Genomic DNA, 26,480 nt, shown 5'->3' on the forward strand with positions numbered 1-26,480 from the left:
TATCATGAGTTTTATTTTAGTTAGAATGATGCTCCTTAGTTTAAAGATGAAACATTACAATTATTCTATCATGTTTTTCTTTCACCTAAAGTTATTATTTTAATTTTTCAAGATTGGGAAAAAAGATAGCCCTTCTATGAAGGAGACTCCCTCATGTGATTTGGGTTATTTAAGACTGTTAGTGAACACAGCCTAGCAGGAGAGGAGAAATTGTTGGGCCTTCTAGAAAATGCAAATTAAAGTCTTAATAAGGAAGCTAACTCATTAAGCCTAATCATCATGAAGTCACCAATGTTATGACTCAATTAAATGTTCTGTAGAATATACAGAAAGTCCAGATCTCTTTGAATCATATTGTGAGAGAGAAGAGTTATCCATACCTATAGGGGGATAATATATCAATAATATCCTTATAAATGTGAACTATTTTTAGTCAAGCTTTCCTATTAGAATGGAATTAAACACATTCACTCTATCAATGATCACCCATCACATACCTAAGTTCTGACTGTATAGTCTAGTAACAGTAAAATCCATTACAGGGTGATTGGGGCAACCACTTTGATGAACTAGCAATAGTTTTAGCCATTCTCTAGGATCCATTCAGTTTTTGCATGTGTCAGATCAGTAAATCAAATATGTGATAGGCAGTACCACCTTTACAAAATTTAGATCTTTACGGGTAGTACCAATTGCTGTCTTTCCCCCATTTTGAGATAAAATGTTGTTTGTGATTTATTCTTCTCACCAGGGAGAGGAAGTCTCAAGGATTTTATTTGGTCCTCCCCATTATGATGCTCCTTATCCCAGAGAGCAAGGGCCTGATGTGGAGATTATTCCAACTTCCAAGTATATCAATCCCCATTACACACTTGGAACAAATACATGGGTCTGCATATCCAATGGACTTACTATAAGCTGAAATTTAACCATCACTGAATTTATACCTAGTTATGTATACACTCACACCAACAGAGGGTTCATAGTTCTACTCTATGCCTATAGTGACCAAAGTCAACTCAGATACTGTATGCAGTGGTGCTCAAATATCCAGATAGCCTTTCCCCCATAGTTAATAGTGAGAGGGTCTTTTGGGAAATGACTGTGTGTAAAGAATTATAGTACCTACTTGGTATGGTGTCATAGGGTTCTTTTTTTATGTTTTTTATTTATTTTTTACAGACAGAGAAAGACAGCAGGAGCAGGGGAGAGTCAGAGAGAGAGGGAGATACAGAATCTGAAGCAGGTTCCAGGCTCTGAACTAGCTGTCAGCACAGAGCCTGATGCGGGGCTCAAACTCACGAACCCTGAGATCATGACCTGAGCCGAAGTCAGACGCTTAACCGAGTGAGCCACCCAGGTGCCCCACAGGGTTCTTTATAGTAGACACACAGCCACCTCTATAATCAATGTCGTCTGGAACTGAAAAGTGACTTGTATTTGGGAATGAAGGAAGTAATCATGTCTTTTTATTGAGGCCAACCCCTCAGTCTCCTGCTTCTGCCTTATTGCCTTCTTTGATTATAGACATTATGCTGTAGTTTCATTGAGTGTCTGTTCTTTCCCCCAAGGACAGTATATACTATTAGGTATCTTCATATATCTCTGAATGTCATTATCCTTTGATTATCCTTGTAGCCTTTTTAGCTATTATAGTCCTTGTGGCCTCTGGGCTTCTGGTGGCTGTGACTCTCCACATGACCTCTATTGTTTTGAGGTCCCACAATTTTGATCACTATTAATAAATGAAGCTTTTGATCACTTCTTTTACACTCACGCCTGATCTGCAGTGGAGTGCCAACAATGAAATTTTCATTGCATAAGAAAAAATCATGACATTTATATGGTCATTTTTCTATGTTAGGTAAAAATGCACTGTGATGAAATACCTGAGCATATTTGCCTATGATTATTGATTTTGGTGTCCTATAATATTAACATATATTTGTTAAAATAATTTTGTAAAAAATCAATATATATTTGTTAAATTATTTAATGATTAGTATGTTGTAAATAACTACATGGTTTAATGTCCTTAAGACAAGAAGTAAATTTAGTTAAAAGACAAAGATTTATGCTAGTTGGGCACCTATTAAACCAGACCATGATTAGAGAACTTGTTAAATTTTACAAACCGGAATTAATTCAATATGCACTGTGATTCATTGAAATAGTACAAAGAATTATCTAGAGATTACATAAAAGTTGCACCCAATGATTTTCATTTAAAAATAGTGTTTTAAGGGGTGCCTGGATGTCTCAGTCAGTTAAGTGTCTGACTCAATTTAGGCTCAGGTCGTGATGTCATGGTCTGTGGAATCAAGCTCCATGTTGGGCTCTGTACTGACAGCACGGAGCCAGTTTGGGACTCTCTCACTCTCTCTCTTTTCCTGTCTCTCTGTCTCTCCCCTGCTAGTGGTCTCTCAAAATAAATAAATAAACATTAAAAATAGTTTTTTAATCATTTTTTTAAATTAAATAAACAATATCAATTGACTTTAAGTTTATACATTTTCAATTAATTGCTTAATTACATGTATATTATGTTAGACTTTCCCATTTCTACACATATTATATACACATTTTGTCTCTGACTCTGTACTGAACTTTCAGTTTTTTGTACCCACACCTTTAAAATGTTATCAATTGCTTTGGGGCAGTTGAAGATCAAAATCACATCCTCTCTAAGTTAACCACTGTACAGAATTTTAGGAATAAATTCTAGGGTTTTTTTTGTGAAAGAATAACATTGTTAAGAGAAGTTTATCTTTCTTCTTGTGAAAAGTGAATATCTTACACAAGATTTAGTATAAAATGAGTTGAGTTTCTTAATATAACATTTTAAATGTTTCTTTTGGAAAGTTCATTGAGAAAGAAAGGCAAACCATAGAACAGACTCTAACTAAAGAAAACAAACTGAGGGTTGCTGGAGAGGAGGTGGGAGGGGGATGAGTATTATAGAGGGCACTAGTTGTGATGAGCACTGGGTGTTGTCACTAAATTGTTCTCCTGAAACAAATATCACACTGTATGTTAACTAATTGGAATTTAAATAAAATTTTGAAACAAACAAAAAAGACATACTTTTCTACTGACTCCAAAGGAAAACTGAACATCAAAGTTTACAGAAAAAGAAAGTTTGACTGAGACTCCCAGTCAGTACTGTTCAAGTTACTGAAACGTGTAAACTTCTTACTAGTTTTTAATAAGATATTATGGTTAAAGTATGTTTCGTACCGAAATCCAAGTAGAAGTTCAGGTGAAGTAATCACATATCATTCATTTGCATATAGATGACATTTGTAGAGTCTTTAATATTGGATCCACCTAGTGGTCATGTAATACATGTTTATATCCTTTGTTTATAAATTTAGTAAACCATTCCCGAAAAGTGAAGAATCAGACTTAATCTAAATAAGGTTATATGATGAAATGTATCAAGCCAAACTTCTGTCAGAAATAAATAATACAATTTCTTCTATTATTATTAATGAGAACAGTAAGATTCTGTTACAGACACATGGCAGAAAAGTACTGCACTCTGTTACGATTTTATCTTTTTAGTAAGTATAGCAAGAGTCCCTAATATCAGGAAGTCTAACCAGTTAGTTACCTATTTGTAATTACTCAACTGAGAGCTAGGAGAACAAATGTAGGGAGTTGGTTTTAAAAGTGCTAATTTGTGAGCCTCTTTCTAAAGTTCTTCAATATTATTTACTGAATATAAGAAATCATTCCACCAATATTCTCCACAATTAAACATTATATTACATCTAAGTAAAATATAGCAAACATAACAACTATTTTTCACTTTTTAATGATAGTTTCAGAATTAGATAAACCTAACATTCAAATCCAGAATTACTCATTCCATTTCTGTGACCTTGGGTATAATTAGCATTTCTCATATCACTGGTCACCCAAAGAGTTAGAATAATTGTACCACCTTTCATGTCTTATGTGAATGAGATAATAAATGCAAAGCCTTTCCATTGTAGGCACTCAAATGGTAGGTATTATTTTGCTTTAGATTCAAGTACTTGCCTTTGTCTATATCATTAAAATAAAATACTTTCATTGTATAAGCAATTACATGGAAGGGGAAGCATAGCTCATGAAGTAATGGATTTGTGTTTCAAAAGTTCAAGACTATTAGTGTTTGAAGTATGAATATTTAAAAATTATATTAGTGTAAATTTGTCTTGTTTAGAAAAGATGTCAGTTTTTGATTCTGTGTTATACCTAAGAAAGCCCAACATGAAAAACTTAAAAGACTGGGGGTAGTCAAGTTATATTTAGCTCTTCTAGCTGATTTCAAATGCACACTGATTGCAGGAACAACAAAAATAATTCCTGCAATTAAATGGGTTGCCTAACTTGATAAGTACCTGTATACATTTAGCTGGATTCAAGGTTCTTGAATAGATTATAGAAACTTAACCATATAGGAACATCTAAAAGTTGTGTATTTGCAATCAACATCTCTTCTAAATAATGACAAAAAATAAATATATCATTTACCTTTCCTGAATTTCTAAAGTTATTTTCCAATATGTTTTGTATATTTTATATAATGTTACAAGTCTATAACACTATGAAATGAAATCATATTTTCCATCAGAAAACAATAAAGTAGTACCCAATCTCTATCTAATTTTTGGTTAATATTTTCATGAGCAGAGTGAGAATGAATCAAATAAATCAATATATTCATGTTGAAATTTTCTTTTAGTTGTTTCACACAAGTATATTTAAGGGTTCCATTTTCATTCCTCAGTGGATTTTATATATTTCTTATATGCTTCTTCACTCATTAATTTATCTAGTTCTGAAGGATTACTGAGTGTTATCTTGATCAGCCAACCATCTTCATAACAATTTTGTTGACAAGTCCCGGATTTTCTGCAAGAGCTTCATTAATTTCAGTTACTTCTGATAGAGGGGAACAGAGTTCACCAGCACCTTTCACACTTTCCGAAGCATTATATTCAACTTGTTTGTTCAATTTTGTCCCAAGTTCAGGCGGCCTATAGTAAACATCTCCCAAAGCTTCCTGTGCAAAATTGCTGTTTCCCACTGTTCCCATACCATTTTCTGTTGTTATCCACTCATGTCTGTGAATTCACTCGCAGAGAGCAGAGTCTGAGTGCAGCCTCCAGGCGCTGTCCTCAGCCCCCAGGGTACCAACAGGCAGGATGCGGAGATCCCTGAGGCAGAGCGAAGGGTGGGGCCTAGGCTCTGCTTTCTGCAGAGCTCTAGGGGTCTGTAACAGAGGTCCTGGGTCTTAAGGCAGCAGCCGGCAGGAGGTGGACTGGGGTGTTCCTGGACCAGAGCAAGCTGGCTTGTTCAGGATGCGGGGGTGGGGCCCCTATTTTGAATTTTTAAAAATATATATTAAAGCAAACAGCTGAATTGGGCATTTTCTATAGTAGCTATTGTCCTGAAAACGTGCGTCAAATAGTAATACACCTTGGTCAGTTGCATATTTTCATAAAGAAAATAAATTTTAGAGCTGAGTGGTGCTTTCAAAGGACAGCAAGGAAAAAGACAGGGAACATAAATTCCTCTTCTGAAGTAATTTTAGGATTTAAAAATTTAGGATAAACACATATTTGAATCTACAATACTGCCTACCTGATGGTGCTTCTTAGTCTCTGATTTCTCTCTAGATTTTTAAATTTATTACCCCCTTGCCGGTTTCTTCCTCTACTTCTATCTCTCCATCTACTTCTGTGAGCTACAATCCGTTCATGGGTGCTCAGTATTATCCATTTATAGTTTTCTTGTATATTTGTTCTTGTTTATACCAGGAAGAAGTCCACATCCTCAGAAACAATAGAATAGATCAAGTGTTTTGTCTCTCTTTTGGCATAACATCTTTCCTTTTTCAAAAAGAATCACTCTTCAAATTGGGGTCCAGAATTTGAAAGAAAATGTGTCTCAGAAGTATAAAGATTCCTAAGTGGTAGGCAATATTGATACATTGCTTTCTTTAATAGCATGGTGTTATGGGAAGCCTAAGATAGATCCAGGGCTCTGCGGCTTAAGTGGCACATATGCAACCTCAGTAACTCATAGATGAGGACTGGTAAAGTTCCTAATTTTTTGACCACTTACTCAGAAAAATGTGTGGCCCTGTGTGTGTATTACCATGAGGGAATATGTATATTTTTAACAGATTTCCTCTGGTAGTAATCCTGTGATCCCAGAGAAGTGGTTCACGGGTTGATGGACAGATAATATGATGGAAATTTGATAAATGATTGATAGATTTTTTTAAAAAGGGGAAGAAAAAAAAGACAAGAAGGGGGAAAGAAAGGAAGAGATAAAGGAATAGGCTTGTTTGTGGAAACAGATTTCAAAGATCTAACCAACTCGTATTCATTTCTTTTTCTCCTTATTGGAATTAGTTATTCATAATAATTTTTATCCTCTGATTATGCCTATTGTGCTAACTGGCTATGGCTTTCATTTCTTTCTGAATTCCTGTTGTTGGCTCAGCTATTCTGCCCAGCAATTAATTCCTCAGGCCAAGAATTGAACATAATCACAATTTTCTGAAGTCCTAAGATCTCAGTTTCATCTTCACTCATTTTTCAAATATTGACTTTGCTGAGAGAGGACATAGCAGAAATAATGATATGCAGTACATTTTTCAATAACATACATGAAATGTGAGGAGCTAATTAAGATGCTGATTGATCCTAATGTCTTATTGAGCTCATATCTTTTTTAATTTCAATTTCTTATTTGCTAGGAATGAGATCATAGAGAAATGGAACAAAGTAGAGAAATAAAATAAATAATAAAGTCTTGCATATCAGGATTTATATTATGATAAAGGTAAAATTTCAATTTGGTGAAAAAAGAATTATTCTTTAAATTAGTATGCATTTCCAATTGGCTTTTGATGCTGCCACATTTATTGATATTGATTTGATATTGATACTGAATTGATATTGGAGCTCAGGCACGTCTGATTCTAAATTACAAGCTTTTTCTACTTTAGCATTCTATTCTGCCTGCTTCAACAGAAAATTCAGTGAATGCTTTGGATTTTTGTTTTTAAGACATTTGGGGGGCAATTTATTACATTTCAAAATTTTAAATGAGCCGCAATAGCCAGTGTTAACATGGTGTGATACTTCCGGTTTTTATCTTTACACATTCAACTATATCTTTTATAAAACTGGAATTGTAGCCTATAGAGACATAATTATTATTTTATATTTTTAACTTAACATGCCGCTTTGAATTTTTTCCTTCTATGACAGTTTTATAAGTTCTTATTTAACCTATGTAATTTTGTTTCAGAATTTGACATGATTTATCACTCTCTTCCAGATATGCTGTTATAAAACAAAACAATTCTATCTTGCTTTTCCTTCTACCATTTTGAAAATCTTTTTTCATTCACTTCTGTATCTTTTTTCTTTCTCTATTTATAAAGTACTGTGGTTCCCTGGGTTTCATATTTGTGTCTCTGGTCTTGACACACTAAAATCTCTTCCTTGAATGACATTACCTAGGGTCATGTTTTTAATTACCATCTATATGTCAGTGAGCACTCAAATTGCTTCCAGAATAGCTCCGTACGGGAGTGCCTGGGTGGCTCATTTGGTAAAGCATCCAACTCTCGATTTTGGCTCCAGTCATGATCTCACATGTTTGTGAGATCAAGCCCTTCCTATGGTCAATCCCAAGCCCTTGGGATTCTCTCTCTCCCTCTCTGTCTGCCCTCCACCTCCAACTCACGCACATGTGAGCTCTCTTTCAACATAAATAAATAACTTTAAAAAAAAAAAGTAAAAAGAAAAAACGAATAGATCTTCTATATACTTGCTCAAAATGAACTCAGTTTCCTGAAAATCAATTATTTGTCTTCTTCCATTTGTCCATTGCTTTAAAAAATAAATTTTTAAGTTCATTATTTTGTCAATGCCTTCCAAAATTTTGTTGAGTTACAGATATTAACCAATCAGAGCAAATTCCTTTTAGATAAATTAATGTGTGCATAATTTTTGCAAAATTATTTTGAAAGTTCATTAAGAAGGCACTTCAGTCAAAATCAGATATTTCATGAGCTTGCTATTCAGATTTTTCTGTTGTCATGGTGCTGTTACTCTTTGCTTGGCATGCTTTAGGGGCTAGAAAATGAGTAAATCAAGTGTGTCTTTGTGTGCTAAGGTGAGCTAAGAAATGGTTACCCTGAAAACTGGACTCTATTTACCATAATAGTCATTATATTTACTGTTGGTTCCACATCGCTGATGGAAACATTAAGAGGCCTTAGAGCTGATAGGTTAATGTGGATCCTATAAATTAGCGCTTAACGAAAGAAGTACTCTTATTCATCCAGTCTGTGGTGGAGAAACCTTGGGACAGGCTCCAATAAAAGAAATTGATCAGTACTCACATAAAGAAATCAATATCAAGAAGAAAGTGTAAGCAAGTACTCCATTTTCCACTGAGTGCTAAAAAAGTTGAATTTTATAGCACAAAGAATTTGAGATCCTCAGAAGGAAGCAATGGTTCATCAATCTGTATCATCATTAAGCTGAGTAAGATTATGGTATAAACATAAAGTATTGGCACTTTTAAGAATGTAGTAATTTTGCTGTGCCAGAGTGGGTCAGTCAGTTAGGCATCTGACTCTTGATTTCAGCTCTGGTCATGATCTCATGGTTGGTGAGATCAAGCCACGAGATGACAGCTGAGATCGAGCCCCCTTAGGATTCTTTTTCTCCTTCTCAACCTGCCCCTGCCATGCCCTGCTCACCCTCTCTTTGTCTCTGCCCCCTCCCTCTCTCCCTCAAATAAATAAAAAAATATTTTTTAAGAAATAAAGTTAGCTTAACAAAAGTTTTTCAGTTCGGCTTCAAAAGCAAATGAATGGATTACATAACCTCTTCATTTAATGTTATGTATGGGTTAACATTCACATAATTCAACATTTAGGCTTGTAATTAAATATTGCAATGGACTGGCATAAAACTTTTAAGTAAAACGGTTCTCTTTTTTTGACATGATAAATTACCTTTATTTCTATTAAATTAATTATTCAATTGCATTTCAAACATACTCAACATAGCCCTCTCTTACTGGTTGGCTCAGAGCAGCATTGCAACAGGTAGTGTCAATTCATTTTGAATATAAGAAACTTGATATCTAGTAACATTTTTGTCACTTCACATTTAAGTTTTTCTGGCTTTTTTTGTTGTTGGCATCTATAAGGTGAAATTGAACTATGTCATTATTTATTTCTTTTTTGACATTGGGATTCTAATCTATGTAAATAAAGTTTCCCATATACCAATAACATTTTTAAGAAACCTCTCAATAATTCACATTTTAGTGTCTAATCCAAAAATATATATGTATCTCATTTAATCCGAATGACAAACCAATAAGGCATAGGCATTATTATCTCACTTGTCAGGTGGATAAACACATTCTCAGTATGGTTTAAAAATTTTGCCTTAAGTCAAAAAAGTAGTAATAAAATAAATCAGGATTTTGACTAAAAAAACTTGAAACAAATTCATTTTTCATTTTATGAAGCAAAATTCAATGCTTTTGTCTTTTTCAAAATTCTGTGATTTTGTTGTACTCTAACATTTTTGTCTTTAATTTCATTCTAGGGGTGCCTGGGTGGCTCAGTCAGTTAAGCAGCCAACTTCAGCTCAGGTCATGATCTCGTGATTTGTGAGTCAAGCCCTTGTCGGGCTGACAGCTCGGAGCCCAGCACCTGCTTTGGATTCTGTGTCTCCCTCTCTCTTTGCCCACCCCTGCCCACACTCTGTCTCTCAAAAATAAATAAATATTTAAAAAATTTTTTTAAATTATATTCTGTTTATTTCTTATGTGAGCATTTCCTCCTTAAATAATTTATTATTTTTAAAATTATTAATTTTCTATATGAATAATTTCATGTGGTAGAACTTCCCAGTCAGTTTACAAGTAATACATAAATGTCTGGAAGCTACAAGATTTCCAATTATTCTAGAAACTGGTCATGATACTCATTCTTAATCCCTGATCTATTATTCATAAGGGTATATCATAAGAGTCCAAGGGCCCTTGTAATGGCCCATGGCTTTTGTTTTTTAACTTCCAATACTGGGTTTCCTGTCTATAAAAAGTCCTGCTTGCATGTGCAGAATATTCTACTCACATTCTCTGTGCACACAATATATTAAATCTCTACATAAATGCCCAGGGGAAAATAGTTGTTAATTCCCATGTTCTTTGAAGTCAATGAGTGCCATTTTTTAATTGTTGTTTATCCAGTGTACTTGCATAAAAAACAAATTTCACTTTTTTACTGAGGACATTAAGAATCTTTTTCCATGTCAATGTATCACACAAATTATACAAATCATCAAAACGCGTGAGAAGTTTTTTATGTGATTATGGAAAATCTTGCCTTCTGAGTAGCTTTTGCCTAAGAATCGATACAGCATTACAGTCTGACATGTCCTCTCCATCACAGGCCATTCCTGTTGTCCTATGCTGTTGATGGCTACAAATACGTTCATTGTGTGGATGGCAGAGAGCCAAAGTTAAAAGCTCAAGGTTTTCAGTGGAAATTTTAAATATTTATAAAAAGTAAGAAGATAAAAGTTCATATCATTTTGATACAAACTGGCTAAATTTAGAAATGTTAATGATATCATGTGGAGAATGTCAGCTCAAAATTGATTGATTCATAAGAAATATATAATATGTTAAATGTATTTTAAAACTGTACACATTTAAACAAAATGTTTAAACAATTTTTTGCTTTAGGGGACACATGCACCCACACAATCACCTTGAGTGTTTTCAACTAAAAGGTAAAAAAAATGATATGGACTCTTTTATTTTTAAATATTTTATGGCCCCAAAATTAGTTCTTTGGGATTTTTTTGGGAGAGGGTACAAATAATATTTATGAAGTCAAATAACTTGCAAAAAGTTATTAGTGGTACATACAAACTAACATATTGTGATTGTATTGTTGTTAATGGTTTACATAATTAGCCATGTTAATATCCATGTTATATGTTACATTTTAACAGCATTATATATAATCTAAGAAGGTAAAATATACAAATATACTTAAAAATAAATGAATTAAAGTATTTTGAAATGCACTGTATTTTTACTAAGACATTTACCTTGATTGCTGATTCCATTATTTAAAGTTATGAGTCTATAGTAAATAGATCCATAAAACAGGAATACAGTTTCCTGAACTATTTTTTATTAGCCATAATTCACCATGAAATTGAATGTTTTAAAAATGTAATATATACCCTGTATATGTAAAATCATGTTAATGGGTGGGAAAACATTTAAAAGTAAATGACAAATCACTGTCTTTATAAGAAAACGTGCCTACTGAGTGGGGAGGAGGGGAAGAAAATAAAACATGCTTAGATTATCAATCATAATTAAATCAAGTGAATATGTATGATGTATACATTTGGTTCAGGTGCTTGTAGATTTTCAAAAAATCAATATTTTTAATCCAGCTTCAGAGTATTTTAAGCAGCCTACCTCAAATTTTGAATAATAAATTTGTGGCTTTCCCATATACCACATTTTCCTTTTTGGAATACAATGATATTTCTAAGGTGCTTAAAATCATATATGGACTATAAAGCCATAAAATATGGCAATTTCTAATTAAATATACAAAACCACCACTGATATTTCAGAAAAAGTCAGAGTATGAATTTCAAACAAGTTGATATTTCATGTTGTCTTACTCTGGATTTTAAACAGTGAGTATATAACATTTTATTTTAGGGTGTGTTTTGAATACACTAATGACCACCAATCCTTTAGGAATTATACAATGCATATATAATTAAGTATCATGAAAACCAATCTTTAGAATTGAGAATTTTGTTTGGGTTGCAAATTACTTAGTTAGGATGCATTTTCCTGACAACTGTTAGCTAAATTTAGGGTGTTTTCTTTAATCTGCAGTTTTCTAAAGATAATTTCAAAGATCTGATAGTTTGAAAATACCAAAATCCTTCAGAAGAAGGAGTATACTAAAATTAATTAAATTATAAGACTCAGCATGGGGTAATAAATAAACAAAAATAACATGTCTATAAATGTATGTTGAATAGTTGTTTCCAAGTTCATTACAGAGCAAACCAGACTCCCTTATTTTTGGTAGTATTGCCACCAAGTGTCTGCAGCTCCAAAGAATATGTGAGCTTTTATATTGTTGGTCTTTATATGTATTATTCACTTCACCTTAGGCAACAGACTATCTAACAAGCTCATAAAATATACACTTTTGAAAAGAGAATAGAATGCACTACCTTCTTGTGGTTTCCTTCTCAAATTGTGGATAGCTAGAGGCTCAGGAAATGCAAAGATGAAATCAGTCTGCTATATTTTGGACAATGTTTTTGATATTTTTAAAAATGAGCAAATGTCAATGGATCGAATTAAAAAGGTCAAAAGGAAAGGGAAACCAAGACTACTGACCAAATATATTATAATTCATTTTTGTAACATACGTTTAAGAATCAAAGATCTTTGTTACATAGAATATTATAAAAGAATAACAATTCCTCTGGTTATAAATTTTTTGAAATATGACTACCAAGAGATTCCCAAATATAGTCCCTTTGCATGATGAAGGGGAAACTAACTCTTTTGTGACTATATGTAAACAACACAGTGAAAATATTTAGCTTTTATATCCTGAAAAGTGAATGAACAATGAAACTCTAAGCATGACACTACAGGAGAGAAGTGATGTTAGGTAGGAGTGGGGGCTTGCAATTTTTGGCTAGACATTAGCACTTATGAGCCACTGTGGTCACATTTCTAGTCCTGGAATAGCTTATTTACTAAATAGACTGTGAACTTAAAGAACAAACGCACATCCCCAAAATAAGCTGCTATTCCCTTTTCACAATTAGGACCAAGAACAAGTTTAGACACATTTCAACCACTTGTAATTTACTTTTAATGTTGCATGCCCTTTTTAAAGAACATTCCTCTTCATCACCTGAATATAACATGTTTATTTCTCATTTTGAGCTTGATCAAGAATGATTAGGTGTTTTTATACAGTGTAGACCTAAAGTAACATTTTAGCAGCAATTAATAGAGTATGAGATGTTACAAATTGGAAAAGTTTTATAGAAGTCTCATTTACAAATTTTGAGATAAGTTCTCTTTGGATAATAACAAAATAGGTTTAATGATATTTTCAGTTCTTCATTTTTATTATATAAAGAGAAAATTAAATCTCAATACTCTCCAGTAATCTTGAGACATAATATTTTATCATCATTTACTAAACAGGATGATAGCTCCTGGTTTTGCACTAATTTTTAACAGACTAAATCAAAAGAAGGTATATGCACTTTGCCCTATATATGGATATGTGTGTATGTGTGTATGTATATTATATATACATGTTATATATATATTTCATGTTATGTGCTTATCTCCGTGGTGATCAGAAAAGGCAGAAATAATCTTGAGTGCATTCCTTGGCAACCAATTATCTAACAATATAGAAAAACAATTTTGTGCAATAGTTTCATCTATTACTTTGAATTGCTGTCTGCTTTAATATTTCATTTCCATGTGAACAAATTTTGAGTATATCAAAATGCTAATCAGTTGCCAGAATAATACAGCATTCCATGCAAAATCCTCTTCGGTGGGAGCAAACAGTAGGATCACCTCACATAACCTAGAATAGCATTTTCTTCCTAATTGGCAGAGCATATCTGTCATTTCCTGGTGTTTTCTTGCTGGTTAAAACTAACCTGTGTGGATAGTTTATTTGATCACTGAGCTCTCTCTATGTATGCTTGTGTATGTAAATTATATATCTATAGCTATTAGGTTTCAAAATGGACACGACTGTGTAAGCCCATTTGGGAGGAATGACAAGGTTGGTTGATGATTTTAATGGTTTTATAATCATCCCTCCTATACATGTATAATCAACTAGACAGTAAAAACACAGACACAAGGGGCTCTGAATAGTTGATTTTATATTCATAATATTTCTCTGAGTGACAATCATAGAAGTTATTCAACGAATTAGTATTTAAAATGGGAAGACATTTCATACTCATACTATTTAACTTCTGCTGCTTTCCAAAACTATATTTTCTATTCATTACTTAATGTTTTTATAGATTTACTGATCATTAAACATGTTTAATGTGGAGAAAATATGGAAAAATGAAATAAAAAATTAAGATCCATAATATCTCCTTACTACTTGTAGATAGAATTTTCAATATTCTATGGTTTTGACATTTGTGTTGTTTAATTTATATCACATATACAGCTTACACAAAGCATGAGGATTCATGACGTCATTGCTACACTTTTTCATATGTCACATATATTATTGCATTAATATAATACTAGTTACAGTACTATAGTATTATTAGCAATACTGCTATTATTGAACATGTAAATGGTTTCACATTTTCTTATTATAAATAACCCTGTGATAATCATCTTTGTCCATGTATGTATGTTTGCCTTTTTAAAAAGAATTCATTACTCAGATAAAACTGCTGGCTGGAGGTTGTTGCGATTTTAATGCTCTGATGTGTAATCATACTGTCTGTACCAAGTCCTTTCCGATTTACAGTCCCTCTATAAGTTCATGGAAAAGCCTGCTTGCCATTGCGCATCATTATAAAAAATAAAATGTGTTTCAGTGGTTGCTAACTTGGTAGAAATTACCTCCTTTGATTCCCAATATAATTGAATGTTTTATATATTGTTTACTAAACATTTTATTCACCTAACTGTGAAGAATGTTTCCATCCAACTTGTTATTCTTTAACTATCTTAGAATTTCAATTCTTGTATCTTTTTAAAAACAAAATTTTTAATTTGTTCATTTGTAAAAATACTTTTATATTTTCTGTTTAACTTTAAGTATTGTTATACACCTGTACAATGTGCATTTGCCTCAATTTGCATTTGCTAATTTAAAAAAAATCTTCCTAGAATTACTAATTTATCTAAATGTTCTCCTTATGCTTCCATTTGTTTATTTATCTATTTGAGTGTTTATTATGTCAGGCAATGTGCTAGACATTGGAGATAGAACATGCCCTTAAGGATCTTATGAGTTATTAATGGAGAAAAAGGGGACAAAGAGAAAGAGTAGCGAAAAATACAGCAGCAGTAGTAGAAATACTAGTGTGAAAAGCATAATGACATGTATGGACAGAGGGAAATGGTAATGAGTAGAACATCTACTTGAATTTGGAGAGAGTGAGAGAAACATTCATGAAGGAAATGATGCTTGCAAATCCTGAATTCCAAGTACAAATTAGCCTGGGGTAAGAGAAAAGACAGACATTCAAAGAAGAACCGTGCACAAGTTCAACCAAAGCCACACAATCTGTCAAAATCGCAGACTGGGGTTGCTGTGGAGAGAGAGGATTAGAATACTGTGAGTCCATCACCTGATGAGTGGATCAAGAAGATGTGGTCTATATACACAATGGAGTATTACATGGCAATGAGAAAGAATGAAATATGGCCATTTGTAGCAAAGTGGATGGACCTCGAGGGTGTCATGCTAAGCGAAATAAGTCAGGCAGAGAAGGACAGATACCATATGTTTGCACTCATAAGTCTAACAGGAAAACATGAGAAACCTAATGGAGGACCAGGGGGAGGAGAAGAGGAAAAGAGAGTTGGGGAGAGAGGGACACAAAACTTGAGAGACTACTGAATGCTGAAAATGAACTGAGGGTTGAAGGGGAAGGGAGAGGGGGAAAGAGGTGGTGGTGATGGAGGAGGGCACTTGTGGGGAAGAGCACTAGGTGTTGTATGGAAGCCAATGTGACAATAAACTATTAAAAAAAAGAATACTGTGAGAAAGAAAACTGTAGACATAAAGGAAGACCAGATTTTGAAGGGCACAGATACCAAATTATGGAGCTTGTACTTTATCTTCAAGGCAATGGGACCGTCATTCAGGCTTCCTCGTGGAAATGACATTAGAGAGCAATGAATTATGGCAGGATGACCAGTTAGAAGATTGTCAAAATTTAGTCTCTGGCATTACAAATGTCTCACTACACAAATTAACTTATTGGAGTTTGTTTCTTCATCTAAATTGGGGTTAATAACACCCACCATAGAATTTTGCTATAATGAATAAATGAGCAGATTATCTTTAAAGGATTCAAATTAGACAGATATAGAGTAGATGCTGCATAAATAGAAGGCATTATAGATTAAGGTACTAAATGTGATTTTAAATGTCAATGTTTGATAAAAATACTAAATTTTCTACTCTATACACATTGTTTGGATAATTTTAAGATATTCTAAGTACTATTTATAATCTGACATCTGGAAATCCCAGTCCAGAAGTTTTACAAAGTCATCATGGCTGTTTCATGAATATTGAAACTCTGTGCTTGCTTTATTTTCGTTAACTGTATTTTTTCCTCAAAATTCCAAAAATAATTTTTAACACTGACTTGTCAAACAGTGCCTAGTGTGTGACTATCTATAACATTATACAATAGGTCTTTCATCCAAAACTGCTCATATCTGATCTAAGACCACAGGGAAAATGTATCATAAATCTGGCAATTAATATTATCTGTTTCTTTAACTTTTCCTTTTGTTTCATGAGGGAATTTGTTGCATTGCTTCCTTAGCATGGTACACTTCCTTTGAATTTTTATTTTTTCCACTTGTCTATGGATATTTCTATATTTTCTAAATTTTAGAAAAAGGGATCTATGCTTGTACGTTATTAGGATTGCAATTGAATTTTATGTGAATTTATTCAAAATATTTATGCTCCAAAATAAAAGTGGCAACAACAGTTTATCTAATTTTAGTTGGTTCAATCAAGGTTTACTTGCCCATGGGACATAAAGCTTGAGCAATTAGGAAGCGAGTTCTGCAAAGTTATTATTCTGGCTTCCTGGGTGGTTTCTTTTAGACACATTATGTGAAGTAATTTAAGAGCCATTCCCAAATAATTCCTGGGAATGATTTATTCCCTCAGATTGTTCCATGTGCAAGCTTTGCCATCAGTTTTTGATCCCTCAGGCCAAAATAACAATTTCTGGTGGAAGGTAGAGAAGTAGATACAAGGAAAATCATTTCATGGTTGGAGAAACCTCCCTTATATCAACACATTTAGTGGTTTGCTCATTTGCTTTGTGGGAAGCAGCCTAAAAGTCGCTGTGGGGGTGTGTCCTCTCTTTCTTCTTATTGTTGCTGCTGCTGCTGTTGTTGTTATATTTTTCAATGCCTTATTTTACTTTTTCTTAAATTTTATTTGCAAAACTAATGGAGGGTGGTAGCTTTTTGTCTAATCGCTTTATTGGGTTATATTTGGCATATAATTTCCTGTACATATTCCAACTGTTAAATCTGATAAGCTTTGAAAAATGCATAAACTATGAAACCATCACTCATTTCAAGATAATAAATATCTCCAACACCCCCCAAAAGTTCCCTCATATCTCTTTGTAATCCCTTTTACCCTCCTGCTAGCCTCCTTACTCTCCAGCCTTAGGTAGCCCCCAGTCACTGATCTGCTTTCTGTAATTAGATGTTATTTTATGTTTTCTAAAGTTTTATATAGTATGTACTTTTTTTTGAAGGAAGAGGCTGAACTTCATTCCTCAGCATAATTATACTGAGATCTATTCATTTTGTTTCATGTATCAATAGTTCATCCATTTCTTTGCTGTGGAGTATGCCATTGTATACCTATACTTAACATTTGTTTATTCTTTCAAATAATGATGAACATTTTTATTGTTTCCAGTTTGGGGCTAATGCAAATAAAATTGCAATGAACACTCATGTATCAGTCTTTGTAGCCTTTGTAGACATATGCTTTAATTTTTCTTAGAGAAATACCCATGTGTCATATCATATTGACTTTTGATAAGTGTATTTTTAAAATTCTAAGAAACGATCAAGTTTTATCTGAAGTAGTAGTATCATTTTGTGTCTCCACTCCAGTATATGAGAATCACTGTTATTCCACAATCCTGTCAACACTTGTGATAAAGTCTTTAAGAAAATCTAGTGGATATTTAGTGCTAATCCATTGTGATTTCAGTTTATATTTCCTTAATGTTAATGATGTTGAATTTTTTTTATGAGTTTGCCCTCTTTTATCAATTGACTTTTCAAATTTTTGCCCACTTACTTGAGTCTTCTTATTATTGATTTTAGGGAGTACCAATGAGTTGCGTTCATGCCTTTGTGAAAATCATTTGTTTACTTCTGGACTCTATTTTATTCTATTGATCTATTCATCTAATCAGACCTATCTATGTAAACTAGAAAGTTAAAATATCCTTTTTTTAAATATGTAAATAAGGCTTTCGTATAGTTTCTACCAATTTATCAAGTTTGTCCACTACCATTATACTATTGGAATTTTAGTTTTAGAAATAAAATAATAGTGTTTGCAGCAATGCCCAGTAACAACAACTTTACAGTGTTGAGGCAACTGTATTTGTTAAAAATCTATATATTCACATTTTTTTCCTCCCTATGATTTTCTATGTGATTTCTAGGTTACTTCATATAAAATTCAGAAGCTCTCATTCTTCCTGGCAATTTTATCTGTGTTTTACTGTACGGAAAGTCTCTAAAAGATTTTGCATTGATTTTTAAATGATTTTACTCTCATAGAAGATCCTTAATGGCTATGGCCTTGTGCTTTCACTGAAGACCTTTCATCACCTTATGTACCTTTTTGTTCACTTAGATCTGAATCTGCTGATTTTTTAATGTGTTCTAATCATAACCTTCAGACAATGTGAGCAAAAATGTTTGGTAATTAGGTCCCTCAATAGGAAGTAAGTTTCATGCTGAACTTCCAAATCACTACCCTATTATAATTTTGTAAAGCTTGCTTGAAATAAGCATTAGTAAGTACCACTTTAAACTATATTTTACTTTCAAAGGTTTAAATTTAGATTAAAAATATTCAATATATTTTGAATCTCACCATGCTAAAACATTTGATTTGGATAGTTGAGGGCTAAAGTTAATAATTTTACATTGTGATATTTCACATGTATGTGGTAAATGGCTTCATGGCAATATAATAACAATAACATATTCCGATGGGAAAAGATGAGAAATAATCATTACTTTTTATTTCTCTCTTATGCTGGTAACACAAATTACTCATAACCTAAACAAGTCATATGAATATATCTATGTCTACATCTATATCTATAAATATAGGTATAATTAAAGGTATAGATGTAGACATAGATAGGTACATTTTTTTATTTGGTAACTTTTTCATGAAATATTTCTTATTTTAAAATAACAGAAAGAACACCTATATAGAAATAAGATTTTAAAGAACTTGTTTTGTTATATTTTAAGTATCATTTGATTGATTTTAATAATACAATTAATATGGATTTAATGACCAAAATAAGAATTTAAGAGGGTGTTTTTCCTTACTTCAATTACACTTTGCATTCAAATATGTATTCTATATATATAACCAAATACCTTGTATACATACATAGCTGGAAATATTTCTATCAATCAGAAAATAATTTGTAAGTTAAATATTTATCTACACTTAGAAATGAGGTATTTAGATAGTTTCTTAATTTGTCAAATAAATACAACTCTAGCATCACTAAAAGCAAAACATATCCTTTCTTAAATTAAGAATTATGATTTTAAAAAGCACCAGAAAATTGAGATTAACAGTTCACATCTGATTCAACCATCTACAAGCTTTTTGAGCTAAAATAGATCACTTTATTTTTCCATGTATTTGTTTTCGTAAGGCTGGTCATATGTAAGTAAAGCTCAAAGGTAAAGTCCTCAGGATGTATAAGTCATTAATAAAAATTTAGTTTCTGCTCTTTTTCCCATCGTTCTTAATCATATACTGAGAACATAAAGTTACCCATATGGCAGTTTCTAAAATCAAAAGTAGAAACAAAGCCTCTAAGAATCTTAGGGTCAAGTGATGAATGTAAATGATAGACTTAATTTCAAACCATGACAGAATATTAGTGTATGATTTTAATTTTTAAATTTTAATTTTTTTAATTTTAATGTTTATTTATTTTTGAAAGAGAGAGACAGAGTGTGAGTGGGGGAGAGACAGAGAGAGAGGGAGACACAGAATCTGAAGCAGGCTCCAGGCTGAAAGCTGTCAGCACAGAGACTGACACAGCGGGAGGATGGGCTCCAACTCACAGAATGTGAGATCATGACCTGAGCTGAAGTCCAACGCTCAACCAACTGAACCCCCCAGACGCCCCTAGTGTATGGTTTTTAAACTTCTATTTTAATATTTCAGCACAATAATTTTTCTTTGTTCCAGTAAAGTAAAAATTATTGAGAGGACTTAGTTTCAAAATGTATAAGATAGATAACATGCATTTTTGCCACACTGAATTAAATGCATGTTTAAGTTTAGAAATTAAGACATACTTACTTAGCCTAGAACTAAATCACCCTATAATTCTGCGTTTGATTCTAACTAACTAAACGGGTCAGTGGCGTTTTCCTTCGGGGTTGTGAGACATGCTTGTCTACGTAATTCCAATGAGATAACCTGGGGCTTGGTGTGTCACTTGAAAAAGTATAATACCATTTCTTGACTGATTCCATAATATTATGCTATGCTTAAATACGCCCCACTTCTGTTTATTTTTTAAGTTGAAAGCCCATTGAAATTCAGAAAAATATATTTTTAAAGTTTGACTTCATACTTTTAAAACAACAGTGACAGCAATGTAATATATTTGGGAAAAAGTTAATTTGTCTGCAGTGGTGCATCTTTTGCCAATTATAACAGAAACTATTTTATATAGTTATAGCTTCTGTAAAAAAAGAAAAAAAAATCACCACAACAGGGTCCTGTAATAAAATATATGATGAAAAGTACAAGACAGCTATAGGAGAATTCTAAGCATGTACTAAAAAAGTGTCCCAAAGCCACAATAACATTTTAAACTGATAAACAATAGTACCATGCTCATAACTAGGTGTAGCATATTATATGTCACTATTTGTCAGGTATATGTGGATAAAAAGTTAATGAAAATAAATACAACTCACATAACTTCCTAAATTATTCAGAATTAACTGAGAAGATGCAAACTCCAGAGTGCTTTCCAGGGTGTGGATAATGCATCATGATCAATAAGCAAACACTGTCCTTAACTTAAAACCAAATTTAAGAATGCATTATTAAAGAGGCATAAAATATGCAAGCGTGCAAGTTTGATGACATTTGCATTGTGATAGGAAGTGTAACTTCTTGATTCCACAATTTTAGGCAATATAATACTTGAAATACTACTTGTGAAGGATCTGTGCCATAAGAAAGAAAAGTAAATAATTTAATTATTTGACAAAAGGATCACAAAGCCTAAGATTCAGTATCTAATCTGGCTCTTTATCTTCATCAAGCCCGTTCAGAAAAGAAGTAAACAATTGAGCATTTCTTTCTGTACCAGTGTCCATGGAAAGTTTATCACCTAACGACAATTTATACAGATTTCTAAGACTAAATTTGACTTAGTTCATCTTGCTCATTAAACTTTCTTGATCAGTCTCCATTATTACTGTTTTAAAACTTAAAAAGGAACACTTATATTTGGTATCCATGTTTAAAGAGTCTGGGAAATGCTATACTAATAAATTATGTACACTGCATAATTTACATCACTTTGAATATTAAAAGGTTGGATTAGAATATATGTATGAAAATAGGTTTAATTTTAATATGAAAATCCTCTAAATTTTCCTTTGATTTGTAAATTTTTCTAGTTTCAAACATGTTATCTTAGTGTCATATTAATGGAACCATAATTTATAATAAATTAATTCATTTTCAGTAAAAATCAAATTACTAATGTACCAATCAGGAACATAGAAATATCTTAGTTTTCCAAAATAAAAATTTAAGAAAGGCAAGAAAAAAGTAATTTAAATGTGGACAATAGAAAATTGGTTTATTTATTTGCAGAATGTCACTCCCCTCATTCCCTGCATATTTTGGCTTTTGATTCACTGTTTCTCTCTCCAGCCCTATTTACTATTATAATTATAATTTCAATTTCCTTGCAGGTGTTCTTTCCAAGAACCTTTAATTAAGCTCCTCTCCTCCGATGAATTTATTCTCCATCTTCACTTCCTCCCTAATTCCCACGGAATTTCCATTGAACTTCTCGTTTTTACCTGCAACTCTATAATCTCAATTTTGAATCCCTCTCTGTACACCATTTCTTTGTATCTCACTACCTATAGACCCTAGTCTTATGCCTGTTGAACCCTACAGGGATTTTAGTCCAACTTCTCCCACCTATCCAGGTGGTACACACTCACTCAGAACCTTATTTCCCTGCTTATCTAACTGAAAGTCCAGGTCACATCATTATATCAGTCTCCTGCAGGAATACTCAATTCCTTTGCCCTCTTTCACAATTTGCCTAGAAATAACTAGGACCGGTTCAGTCCAATTTTTTGCTCTCTTTAGGTATTAATGCAGATGAGTATGATTGGAGAGAAACACGTAGTCATACTGACTATTGTCCCTCTAAATTTAAGGGCTTCACATGAGCCCTCTTAACGTGAATCATACTGTATTTCCTTTGTTCATTCACTATCCCATTCCCCCTATAAATCTCAACTCTTTTATTTATAAGCCAAAGTCAAAAGGCTGTGGAAACCAAGAGCCTTTTATACCTCATCTGATTATGAGACTTGATCGCTTCTCGGCCTTTTGGCTAAGATTAAGTGTGATTATGAGACTTGACCTGACCTGACCAATTCATTTGGCATTAAAACTTTACCTGAAATGATGTATAGCTGTGTATACTCTCTTTATTCTGATTAGTATAAATATTCGTATATTTCCCTATGGATATATTATTGTTTTGATTTCAGTTATTATTTAAGAGTTTACTGGGGTTTTTTCCTAACACAAAGTATATATCACAGTATTACCTGTCTATAATCCAAAAAAGTTCATATTTTATAACATATCTGACTACAAAGGTCTTGGATAAGAATTATGGCCCCTTTTACTTTTTTTGCCCAATACATTCTATCTCTATGAAGGGAATCATGAACCTATATAAGAGCTGCATCCCCTCTTTTAGATAGTATAAGGGCAAATACAAATTAAAAATAAGAGGTTTAATTCTTCCTCTTAAAAATAAGAGAACTACCCCCCACTTCTTTCTCAGAACCCTTACTTTAGAATACTCTAGCCTTTTTCTCTGTCTCTTTAAAATTTATGTAAATCTTTTTTAAAGCTAAATAAGCCTCTTGCCAGCTGTATGACCCAATAATGTCTTTCTCAAGGACCTGGGAGGCATGTCTTTGAAATGTAATCATCAAAATAGCATTCCAACCCCCAGCTTCTGTTGGAGGGTGGAAGCCTTACCTCACTGGGAACCTCATGTTAAGTTACCAAAGTTCCTCTTTTCACAAAAATATGAAAGTTATTTTTCCTTTGGAAAAAGCCAATTAGCAAACCCAGATGACCACCCCAATGGACAGGAAGATCTTGTAAGAATGACGTGTGACAAATGGTACTGTCAAGTCCTCTTATTTAAGGACTAGTTAGTTACTGTTGTGAAAACTTACATGTCATAGGGTTGTATCTGGTTGGCAATATAAAAAGATTAAGATTTCTTTCTGGTTTAGAGTAGGCATTCTCTAATAAAACTGTTTTCTTTCTCTTCTACTTTTGTGGAAAGGTTTTCTTAGTTGGCTGAAGATTTTGTTTTTAATGATATTCCCCATAGGACCTCCATCTAACTTGCTTATTCAAAGACATTGCTCCAGAAATTCTTCCCTTTTTTCATGCCTTTTAAAACATTTTTCCATAATTGATCTTTCCCATTAGCTGTGATTTCTTCCATCCTGACCTAAGACCTCTTTTAAAAATAATCCTTTCCTTCTACTATCTTTCGGATAAGTTATCTTCTTTCAAAATTAGACAAGCTCCTTCTGGTATGTCATTTCTCATAGACACTCTAATTAGGCTTTTGACTTCATTACAAACCAAAATAGTTTTTGTAGTGTCAGTAATAACCTCCAAAGACAAAAGTTTGGTCTTCACATTTCTTCACTATTATCAATCTTTGACAGAATTGATCACTCCCTCTAGCTTGAAACCCAGTCTTCTTACTTCTGGGACATGATCTCACTTATTTCCACTAGTGGCTCACTATCTGGTGCTTTTCATTCTCTTTATAAATTCCTCCTTATCTCCCAAACTCTAAACTAGGGGGTGCCCCGGGGATCAGCCTTGACTTTCTTATCATCTTGGTCTCCTTCAAGTTTGCAGATGGTTGCATTCAACACATAGCTTTCTACATAACATTATACTGACAGATCCCAAATACATTTCTCCTGTTTAGATTGCTCTCATAAAATCCAGACACATTTCCATAGCTACTCGACATCTTTTAAATGAGTGAATCTTGTGAGAGATCTATCTAAATCTAACTATCTAAAAATCTAAATTGTATATATAGTATTTATTTCTAAAATCTATGAATCTAAATTTCTAATATTTAAAATCTAATTACTTCTACCACTTCTGTTTAGTTATCATCCTGTACTGAGTTATCATCATCTCTGAAATGGATTGCAATTTCCACTATTGCCTTCCTACAGCCTACTCACAACACATCAATCCTTCGCTTTAACCTACATGGTATCTCCTCGCTCTCTCAGACTAAAATAAATAATTCTCATAAATACCTACAAGACCTTATTTTTTTTGTATTCTACTAACATTCTGAAATTACCATCAATGATATTCCCTCCACACTGACCTATTTCTTGATCTTTTAACATACCTGATATCTCACACCACTGACTTCTGTGGTTTTTCCTCAGATCTAGAATACCTTTCCTTTGGATTAATGCTTGTCTCATTCTTTAACTTCTGCCAGGGCTTTATACAAATGGCATATATTAGGAAAGACTGTCCAGAATGTTCCATACAAAATTAGACATGTTTCATCTGGTGTGTCATTTCTGGTCCTCTTCCTTTCCTTCCTTTTTTTCTTTTCTTTTCTCTTTTATTTTATTTTCTCCTTCTTCTTCTTCTTCTTCTTCTTCTTCTTCTTCTTCTTCTTCTTCTTCTTCTTCTTCTTCTTCCTCTCTCTCTGTCTCATATGCTGTGTATATACATATATATCCATATATATAGAAATATCAGTATTTATAGAAATGTCCATATATATGGAAAATGTGAATATATATGTGTGTATAAATATACATGTATATGTATATATATGTATATATATATATATATATAAGTATGCATGTATAAAGTAGTCAGAATGACTGATACCACAGTTACACGAAGTCAAGTAACTGAAATTCAGTATTTTAATAGTGGTTTTAGTTTAAATATACAGTGAAATGTACAAATGTTATTTGTACAATTTGATGAGTTTTTATAAACGCATACACCTGTGTAACCAGGTTCTATTTAGATATAGAACATAACCATAATCTGAGAAAATTCCCTTATTCTCTTTCCAGTCCATACTCTTATATCTAAGGCAACCACCTTATTTTTTTACCATGTTAGTTACCATATATTAGATATAAAAATTACACATTTCTTGAGGATATATATCTTAATTTCTCTTGGATATATACCTAGGAGTATTTATCCTATGTCATATAGGTATTTATACTTATGTCATAGAATAGCTCTATGTTTTTTTTTTTTGATGATACATTGCCAAAGAACTTTCCATCGCACTAAATCATTCTACACACCTGCCGTGTAAGAGTTACAATTACTCTTCCTAACTGGCAGCATTGGGTGTCCCATACTTTTAAATTTCAGCCTAACTTCTAGTTCTAGAGGGAAATTTTATCATGGCTTTAACCTGAATTTCTTTAATGACAAATGCCCATTTTTTACTTGTTTTTCTCCCTCTTTCTCTCTCTCTCTCTTTTATATTTTACTCCCATTTTATATCTCACTTTGTGAAGTATCTGTTCAAGAGTTTTGCTCATTTTTTCCCCAATATGGAATGCTTCACAAATTTGCATATCATTCTTCCAAAGAGGCCAGACTCATCTTCTCTCTATTGTTCCAACTTTAATATACATGCTGCCAAAGTGGGCACTTGACCTTTTTAATTTATTGGCTTATTTGTCATTTTGTTGTCACGTGGGATTTTTATGTATTTGATTTTCTTTTTTGTAAACATAAATTTCTTTTAGTTGGGGTTTACCTACTAATTTTTTAAGTGCTATGTGGTAAGAAGCATTTTTTAAATTTAATGATGTCTGATTTGTTATTTACTCCCTTAAACTTATTTAAGATACTTTTGTCTAAGAAATATTTGCCTTTCTCCAAGTCATGAAGATATTCTGTGTTTTATGAGATTTATAGTTTTGGCTTTTTATGTCAGGTTGTATGATCCACCACAAATTAATTTTAATACATGGCG

At 32.8% G+C, this 26,480-nt stretch overlaps 1 non-coding gene and 1 pseudogene across 1 annotated transcript; both read right to left on the minus strand.

Moving 5' to 3' along the window:
• Positions 1-4,766: 4,766 nt before the first annotated feature.
• On the minus strand, positions 4,767-10,497 carry LOC115291221 (annotated as a pseudogene).
• Positions 10,498-26,046: 15,549 nt separating this feature from the next.
• On the minus strand, positions 26,047-26,153 carry LOC115293058. Its single transcript, XR_003909320.1, has one exon. It is a non-coding gene; the product is annotated as a U6 spliceosomal RNA (small nuclear RNA).
• Positions 26,154-26,480: the final 327 nt, after the last annotated feature.

The sequence above is a fragment of the Suricata suricatta genome, chromosome 5, assembly GCF_006229205.1.
Source record: "Suricata suricatta isolate VVHF042 chromosome 5, meerkat_22Aug2017_6uvM2_HiC, whole genome shotgun sequence".
NCBI classification, from domain to species: Eukaryota; Metazoa; Chordata; class Mammalia; order Carnivora; family Herpestidae; genus Suricata; species Suricata suricatta.